Raw genomic sequence first — 8,032 nt, 5'->3', positions numbered from 1 at the left:
TCTTAATATTTTCTGTTTGTTTTCACTTTCAGACTAACTTTTTGAGTGAGGAGAAGGTGACTAACACAGATTTGCCCATTGACTGCACAGTAATTCTGGACTCGCAACAGCATTATGATGATAACTGTCTTCTAATAGGAAATCCACAGCAAATAAGTTACACTTTGATTTGAATTCACTGCAAATAAAACTGAGTTCTATCACCATTTGTTAACTATTCTTCCTTATGCCAAACTTACTCTACTCAGTGATGCACAATAAATCAGTCTTGTTTTTCCCAAAGCACTTTGTACCACAATCAATTCCTAAGAAACGGTATCTAAAGAAGTCAAACAGATCAGCATTTCAAGCCGTTTGTGTCCTTTTCACCATGTAGTCCTTGACAGTCTTCACCATGGTGTACTGTGCTGCATGGGGATGCTCCAATCGCTCTGAGAAAGGTGTGAGCATGTATGGCTTCCCCAAAGACCGAGACAGGAGAAAGGCATGGATGGTTAAAGTTGGAAGGAGCCATTTAACCACCTACAAAGATGCTACCAACAAAAAAATATGTGAGGTAATCATATTCAAACAATGCATTTGCACTTTTAGCATGCTTTCAAAAACCACACCACTGAGTAGTTTAACATGTTTTTAATTAAAAACAGAACACGGAACAGGAATACAATGCAAAAACCAAGGGAAGTTAAGTTGCAAATTGAAGGGGTGAGAAAAAGGGGAAAAGAAAAAGAAAATGACAGGAAAAAAACAACACTTAAAAGGCCATCTTGGAAACAAGAACCAAACCATGAAGGTGAACATCGGGCAACCCAAGAACAGCTGAAGGTGCTTCGGGACAGTGCTGGACAAGGGCAGAAAGTGATACACAGATTCACATTTTCTAATCATCAACAGCTTTTGCTGCTCATGGTTAAGTATAATCAGCCACTGATGTGTGACACATTTTGTCAAGGTGCCTCAGGAACTGGATGTTTTATGTGTGCAAAGATTTTAAACGTATCTACTAAATGTAATGTGCCATGTGATAGTGTGTATTCAACCACTATGGGATATATGCTAGACATTTTCATAGTGCTAGATACAAGTGAGTTGTTGAGTGTGAGAACTAAGGTCAAGTCACTCTGCAGGCACATTTTGAGGAAGGCCAGTTTGTCAAGACCAGCAAGGGCAAGACTAGGCTGAGAGAAGATGCCATACCCACCATCTTTGTGCATCGGGCAGTAGTCAGAAAGCGGAGGGCCCCTACTCCACGATGCCCCCCTTCACCTGCAAAAACAGGGTCCTTAGCTGCAGATCACAGCTACTGTATTACAAGTGACACAGGTATAATGTATATCAAATCTTGATAAATATACCAATATTTCTTATTTAAAGCAAAGCTCTCGCTTAAATGCAACCTAGGCTTTTTTGTGAATATATACGAGTCAAGCCTTCATGTAATAAAAGCACAACTACGACAAAAGAGGCACTTTTAAGATTTACTGTATTTTCGTTTTCAGCTCAAAGTCATTTTCAATGGGAGTGCTACAGGAACGCTAGCATTGCTATTTTTAAAACAAAACACACCACACTTTTGTCGTAAATATGCTTTTGCACGAAGGTTTGACTCATATACATTCACAAAAAAAGCCTAGGTTGCATTTTAGCGAGAGTTTCCCTTTAAGCAACACAATATTATTTTAATATTTAAAAATAAACAGTGACATGTCTTCTACTTAAACCAGTTTCCAATGCTGAGGAAAGACAGGATGAGCAGAGTGAGAGAAGGGAAAGTGAGACAGAAGAAAGGGAGGGCATGGCAGATGAGAGACAGGGAGAGCTCACATCAGTCAGTCAGCAGAGCAGGAAGCCACCGCCGACAGAATCACAGCTCCTAAAACAATTGAAACGACAAGAAAATCAAATAAAAAAAAAACAGGGCAGCACTGAGAAAATTAAAGAAGGAAAACGCAGTTCTGAAGAGGACAATGGAAATTAGGGACAAAAACATCAAGAAAATTTTGACTAAAGATCAAATTGGAGCATTAGGCAGACTCACTACAAGAGGGATGAAATGGAGCAATGATACCGTCAAGAAGGCGTTAAAGCTCCGGTTTGCTGCTGGTTCCTCTGGCTACAAGGCCTTGCAGGACTTGAAGATTCCCCTGCCAGGAATTAGGACCCTGCAGAGAAGAATGCAGTCAGTAAGGTTTGAGCCTGGTATTTTGACAGACGTGTTTGACTTCCTCAAACTTAAGGCAGATGGGTTTACAGACCTGGAGAGGGAGTGTGTGTTGACCCTGGATGAAATGGCGATAACACCAAGTGTGGAGTTGCACACACTGTCAGGAAAGCTGTACGGCGATGTGACTTTGCCGGGTCACACAGGGGTAGCAACACATGCGTGTGTGTTTATGTTGGCTGGAAACACAACACGCTGGAAGCAAGTGGTTGCATACCATTTCAGTGGCAATTCTACCAAGGGAGCAGAGTACAGGCCAATCATTACAGAAATAATACAGAGGGCAGCATCCATTGGGTTACATGTAATGAATGTCAACTACCAGCCCCTGCCATGTCACTGCTCCTGCCCAGCCACCATCACAAACCCTCCACCTACCTGTATCCAGAAAATATTCCTGCTCCACCAACTACCAGCCCCAGCTACATCACTGCTCCTCCCCAGTCAACATCACTAACCCACCACCTACCTGTATCCGGTAAACATCACTGTTCCACCAAGTACAAATCATTAACAAGAGACATGTAACATCCTTGTCATCATCACTCCTGAGCTATAAGATATTTGGTCCTTACTCTTCAGTTCTCCTGATGTGCAGCATGCAGCAGCAATGTAGTATGATTACTTAAGTCATTAATCAACTACGTATTCATTACAGTTACTAATATACATACTTGTCAACCATGACATCAGGAGCACTTTTGCAATCTAAGACAATCCATTTCAGTTGCTCTGCCATACATTATTCATTTATCAAACTTATATATTTGAATGACTGCTTGAAAAACATCACATTATGTCTTTTCAGTCTCACCACTGTCTGCTCAGCACTCCTGGCCTGCAGCGTGCAGAATTAAGTTATGAAGAGGCATCACTGCTTCTTGACCACACAGCACCAAGTGCAGGTAACTGATATACACGGAAAATATTACGTATTTTTGTGTGCGAGATAGATATATAGATAAATCGACATACATATATGAAGAAGAGACTGCTATGGTGATCATTTGCTGTGCATGCAGGCCCCTCCACAGCCAAGCTAGCATAACGTCATTAGCATGCTACAGCTACGTTACCTTACAGCTACGTAATAAGTTACAACAGCTAAGTTAGCCACTTCTAAAAGTTATTGAGGGCCAAGAGACTAACAGATGCTGCCGTCAGCTTTCACCACAACGATCGCTTCCACATTGTGGCTGAAAAACAAACCTGTGTGAGTCTCGGAGCAGCTGTGTGTGTCCCAGCTGCTGTCTGAGTAGCACCAGACAGCAGCTAGGACACACACAGCTGCTCCGAGACACAAACGTGTCCGTAAACCGTAATCTCTTGTTTATGACAGATAAGACACACAAATACACACATCGTAACGCGTTTATGATAATCCATCATATTGATTTAGCAAAGGCTTCGTTGAAAACAAACGGACAAGACCTGGAGGAGGGTTAGCAAAACAGCTGAGTAGTGACCGGGCGAGAGGTTGTTATGGAGAAATAAATCCGGACAAATAAGATAAAAATCCGGAAATAAATCCGAAACCCCTCAGCTTCGCGTTGGGATTTCATCCATCCCTTCATTCATCTTACTTGCTGCTTCATTTAGCTGCCACGAGCAAATAAATAGACTGATTTGGTGTAAACATGTTAGCAATGTTAGCTTGTTGCTAGCTTACAAGTTATTGTTAGCTTACTTTTCAGTGACAGACTTTCTTTCTTTGACTCTTTGTCGGTGGGGCAAGCAGAGGCAGCTGAACTGCTCAGGGCAAAACAAACCTCTTGTCGGCTTGTAGTTTCAAATGCGGAAGTGGGTCGGGACCAGACGTGAGCCGGAGCAGGAGAGTGAACGAGGATTGGATCAGAAAATTGATCCAATAGGAGCCATCCCCGGATGGCTCCTATTTGTCAATTTCTTTTCAGTTTTACAGACACTAGAGAGAATGGATTTTTTTGGTTCCTTTTACTCTCCACATTGTGTGGGTGGTACTATTGGGTCATAACCACCATCTAAATGATGTTAATAATAATAACAAATCTTTCAAATCGTAGACCATAGCTTTAAATAGGGGAAGAAAAAAAAACAACTAACTGTGTGTACTGAAAATATTCATGAGAGGATGATATTGGTTCACACATGGAGGGGCCCTCCAGTAAGTGCAGGTTTCCCCTCCCTATTTAGAAGTTATTTCGAAACTTCAAAAGTGGAAGTCTTTTTATATATGTAAGGTAAATATATGTAAATAAAATGATGACACAAAAGATAATGAAAGAGATAGACAGTGCCATCTCAGGACTTAAGACATATAAAGTACCAGGAATGGACGGGTACCCTGCAGAATGGTACAAAACATGTAGAAATTTAATAACACCATTACTTCTGAATTGTTTCAACTATACTCTTAAAGGGGGAGAGACGCCCGCCTCATGAAAGCAAGCAATAATATCCGTAATCCCTAAGATAGGCACGGATAAGACTGAATGCAGCTCATATAGACCAATATCAATTCTTAACATAGGCTATAGATTATATGCTTCAATAATTGCCAGAAGATTATAGGACACAATTCCAGACCTAATTGATACTGACCAAACGGGATTTGTTAAAAATAGACAGACACATGACAATGTGAGACGTGCTTTACACCTGGTGGAGCGTATGAGTAAGGATCAAGCAGAGTCTATTATTCTTAGCCTTGATGCCGAAAAGGCATTTGACTCCGTGAGATGGGAATACTTGTACTTAGTACTGTAACGTTTATGATTTAACAATGTAGTAATTGGATGTTTGAAACGTTTATATCATGTCTTTCCAGGTCATTTATGCTTCAAAGGGGTTGTTGCCAGGGCTGCCCCTTAAGCCCTGCCCTCTTTGCGTTATTCATTGAACCGTTAGCACAAGCAATTAGAGAAGACAGAGAAATTACAGGGATCCTGGTTGGAGAAACTGAATACAAAATATGTTTGTATGCGGACGATATCCTGTTACCCCTTACCAGCCCAGATTCCAGCCTACCTAAATCAATGTCTTGTCTTAGACAATTTGGTAATTATTCAGTGTTTAAATTAAACCTCCATAAAACACAAACCATTGTGTACAATTATTCTCCACGGGCAACTGTATGGAAAACATGTAATTTCAAATGGGAAAATACCAACATTAAGTACTTAGGGGTCCAAATACCAAAAGATATATCTACAATTTACACAAAAAATGATTCCCCTATTAAGGAAATTATAACTGATCTGAAAAGATGGACTTTATTACCTTTGGACATGCACAATTGAATAGATATCGTTAAGATGAATGTCTTCTTCTTTTTCATCCTTGTCAATAGAAATACCTCCTAAACAGTTTAATGAGTGGAAAAGAATGATTTCTGGATTTATTTGGAAAGGCCAAAATCTCAGGATTAAATTTAGCACATTACAGTTACCCAAAGAAAAAGGGGGGACATCTCTTCCATGTCTGGAGAGTTACTACGAGGCCGCACAGGTCAGATATCTAGTTAACTGGTGCAACCCACACTACGTTGCGAAATGGAAAGATTTGGATCAAAACCAACTAGACATACCTCTTCAATCGCTAATAGGGGATAGATCTCTTTACACCATATATTCAGAGAAATTGAACTGTTGGACAAAGGTCCCCATGAATATTTTGTTCAGACAATGCAAAAAGTTAAAATTGGGAAAAAAATGCACAAATACTAAGATGGATGGCACATGACAGTGACTTCAAACCCGCACAGATGGATGAAAGATATAAGCAATCGACCTTCAAAGGAATTACAGCATACCGCCTGATCTGCTCCAACAGAGGAATTGACAGCTTCCAACAGCTTACAGACTCCTACTACCTAGAAAAACAGGACTTCTTCAGATATCTTCAGGTTAGGCACCATTTCAACAAAAATATCAGAATCTCTCAAGAAAGCGAAACAAATCTAATTAATGTATTTATTGATGTATATAAATCCAATCTGCACAGAAAATTGGTTTCTAGTATTTATTCATTTCTGCATTCAGCTCAGAGTCACTCCACAGTGTATGCTAAATGGAAAAGGAAGCCAATATAGCTCTCACAGAGGAGGACTGGCTTAACATTTGTAATACACATGTAACTACTTCAAGTTCAAGTCAATGGAGAGAATTTGTGTGGAAGAACATTATTAGGTTTTTCATTACCCCAAAGATAAAGCGGTTTCAGAGTGGCAAACCAGAACATGGTCACTGCTGGAGGAGGTGTTGGAACAGCTATTGGAGGAAATGGTTATTATATTTTAATACAGAAGGGAATTAACAAAAACTTTGTGTTGTGTGATCTTGAACCCTGTGCATACGTTTGTAATTGCATATTTTCATGTATAGGATATGTTGACTCATTTATATCATCACTGCTGAACAAGTGCTGTAATTTGGAGATACACTGTGGAGGTTTATAGCTTGGTGCTTGCTGAGGTGTCTCTCCCCTCTTTTTTATTTTAGTTTTTTTCCCCCCCTGGACAATAGCTTAGCAACCCTTAATGCCTCGCAATCTCACAACCAATGTATATGTGATGAACTGAATCTCTTAGACCTAATGTATGTCTGTGCTTGTTCATGTTCACTCCAAAACTTGGGGAAAAAAATAAAGTTTAAAAAAATATACATATTTCACCCTTAAAAAAAGAAAGAAAAAAAAAGAAAAGAAATCGAGGAAGCAGGTTCATCTTTGTCTCAACCCTACCCAATAGAGAAAGTGGAAGGATCTCCCAATGTGTTATGTCACTCTTTATTTGTGTAATTCATTTATTGTATTTAGCATTGAATAATTGTGTGGAGTGAGGTGTGATGATAATTCCTAGGTACCTAAATCCCTGTTTAGACCAGTAGAAGAAGACATCTTTACTTAATTACTAGTCCTTGAATTTCTACATTTTGGTGTATAGCCTCTGCTAAGGGTTCAATAGCGCAAACAGGATGGTGACAGAAGCCCTTTTCACACAGAGACACCGCATTATCACCGCAACGGCGGTTCGGCAATTCTCCGCTGTTGTTTGTTCACACAGAACCAAGCAGCTCCGCCGTAAAGACGAACCAGTATGTAATTCACACAGAAAGCCGGCGCTGCGGCTCCAAAAGAGGCGTGACGGTACACGTCATGACGATGATGTGTTTTTTTCAACGCGTTTCCCCCGGTGTCCTCCTGTTAATCAAACATGTACCCGCTGACTGTTTATAATCATATGGATGCTGTTATAATGTGTTGTGATTGAGATCCTGACCCACCAAACATCCTGGAAAGTGACAAAGTTACGTTTTTCGTTCTAAATTACACAACTACATAATCGCCATCAGTAAACAGGACGCTGTCTGACTGTCACTCGCGGGGAGGGATGCTGTTTTCTGGGGGAAAGTTCACTGAAGTCTCGGTCTGGAGGGCTAACCGTCGCAGTGATTTTTTTTTACCGCGACAAACACATGGTGAGTTAAAGGTCCCATATTATACTGTCTTTCATCAATTTCACACAGCTGTCAGAGGTCCAACAACACTGTATTTGAAATGTATTGCCCCAAACCCATCCTGGTCCTGAACTTCAGCTGTCTAAGAGTCGCTCAAGTGAGCTCTACTGAGAGCAGGCTGTTTCTGTGCCTGCACCTTTAAATGCTAATGAGCTCCATCTGTCAACGCCTGCCTTGCCTGCACCTGGAGGTTCTGCCTTTGTCCCCAACAGGAACCAATCGACGGTGGAGGAACGGGGTTTGAACCAGAAAAAGAGAAACGGACAAAAGGGTAGAGGCAAGGCAAGCGTGTCCAGAGAAGACGGGGAGACCTGGC

At 40.8% G+C, this 8,032-nt stretch overlaps 1 long non-coding RNA gene across 1 annotated transcript; it reads right to left on the bottom strand.

Moving 5' to 3' along the window:
* Positions 1 to 618: 618 nt before the first annotated feature.
* LOC311262450 lies at positions 619 to 2,528 on the bottom strand. The gene is made up of 5 exons (XR_014623258.1): positions 2,256 to 2,528; positions 2,039 to 2,162; positions 1,825 to 1,873; positions 1,202 to 1,266; positions 619 to 841 (listed from the first exon to the last, which is right to left on the bottom strand). It is a non-coding gene; the product is annotated as an uncharacterized lncRNA (long non-coding RNA).
* Positions 2,529 to 8,032: the final 5,504 nt, after the last annotated feature.

The sequence above is a fragment of the Pagrus pagrus genome (assembly GCF_965226575.1).
Source record: "Pagrus pagrus genome assembly, chromosome: 9".
Lineage (NCBI taxonomy): Eukaryota > Metazoa > Chordata > Actinopteri > Spariformes > Sparidae > Pagrus > Pagrus pagrus.
The sequence above is the reverse complement of the archived record's forward strand: the minus strand, read 5'-3'. Positions and strand labels throughout refer to the sequence as shown.